Here is a 1,841-nt window from a genome sequence, read left to right on the forward strand (position 1 = left end):
TCTACTCCTTTGAATTTTTTATTTTTATTTTTTTAAAAAGGCTGAAGATTGATGGAATCTAGTTTAAATGTCTTTGGTGTATTTTTAGGTGTCTTAGGGATAACTCACCACTGAGAGGTGTGATTTAGCTGAATCCAGTGAAAATGTGAGCTCACTTAATGATCAAGACGGAAGTTCTGCAGAGAGAACACATTTAAACCCTCTTTCACTTTACAATATGTGGTGTTTTCAGTAACTCCTTCAAAGCCTCAGCTATTTACAGAATTATTCAGAGCTTCTGCACGGAGTGCATCAAACAAAAGTTAACTGATCCAAGTGCATTCTGCACTTGCCTGAGCAATCATCTGTTCAGGGTAGCTGAGCACTAGGCTAAGATTTCATATATTTGAAAGACACTGGCAAAATTTAATAAAATTATCCTGGGCATTCATATTCTATTATTGTTGCAGATTCTGTACAGAAAAATGAAAGGACAGCTGTGAAAACAGTTATGTGGAAATAAGTTATGAAAAATATTATTACCTACTTTGTAAATAAAGAGGGGTTCATTCACTTAACCTTACCTGGATTAGCCATCTAATTCAAAAAGATCATCTGGGTTCACTGAGTGAAATAGAAGAAACAGATCCAAAGGGCAATTTGTCCTCCCTTTTTTAGTCATCAAAATAGGGAGAATCACTCTCCAGAGGTACTTGTCTGCCTTCATTGATGATGAAGCAGCCTACACTGGCATACTGGTTTCTATGGAACAAAAAATAAAAATATACATACATATGAGGAAAACTGGGGGTTTTTCTTGCAAGTATCAAAGACTTCTCATCTTGTGCTTTAGCCAAACATATCTAGCCAATCTTCCCTGCTCTGTTTTATAATCTTTCCTCTGGGCCCTCCAACAGAGACATAGAAATCAGATCAGTGTGCTCCTTTTTGCATATATCTTTGCAGCAGTGCAGACTATTTCCATGCTATGGCATCTGACTTCCCTTGTCTTCTTTTCTGTAGGCTAACAACTCTAATTCAATCACATTTAAACTGGACACAACACTCATCCTGAGTCTTCACTGGAGCAAAGGGAGGACAAATGATTTTGTGTCATTTCCAGGCTCCACTTTTCATAATTTGTGATTAAAAGTTTGTTGTTTTAAGAACAGTTTATCACATTCAGATCATGATTTTCTATAACACATATATCATTTCCCTTCTGATTGTAACTACACTATACCCATCCAAAAAAGACCTTTGTTGATATCTTTCACTTAGAATCATAGAATCACCTGGTCGGAAAAAAACTTTGAGATCATTGAGTCCAGCTGTACCTGCCCACTACTAAACCATATCTCAGAGCACCCCATCTACCCGTCTTTTAAACACTTCCAGGGATGGTGACTCAGCCACCTCCCATTCCACTGCCTGATAACCCTTTCAATGAAGAAGTATTTCCTGACATCCAATCTGTACCTCCTGTGGCACAACTTGTTTTATCAGTAGTTAGCTGGGAGAAAATACACACACCCACCTTGCTACAACCTCCTTTCAGGTAGTTGTAGACAGTGATAAGGTCTCCCCTCAGCCTCCTCTTCAGACTAAACAACCCCAGTTCCCTCAGTCACTTCTCATAAGGCTTGTTCTCTAGCCCCTTCACCAGCATTGTTGCCCTTCTCTGGACACATGAGTTTTTACTGGAAATATTAATAATATCTCAGATTGTTATTATTAACAGGCATATTTTGGGGGTTCTGAAATAATTTCACAAAGGGTGAAAATATTTTCATTTACCCCTTTCTAGCATTATGCAAGTCTTTATTTGAAACTAGTTTTGCTCTAATTCTTACCATTCCTGC

This window comes from Antrostomus carolinensis, unplaced genomic scaffold (genome assembly GCF_000700745.2).
Source record: "Antrostomus carolinensis isolate BGI_N321 unplaced genomic scaffold, ASM70074v2 scaffold8272, whole genome shotgun sequence".
Lineage (NCBI taxonomy): Eukaryota > Metazoa > Chordata > Aves > Caprimulgiformes > Caprimulgidae > Antrostomus > Antrostomus carolinensis.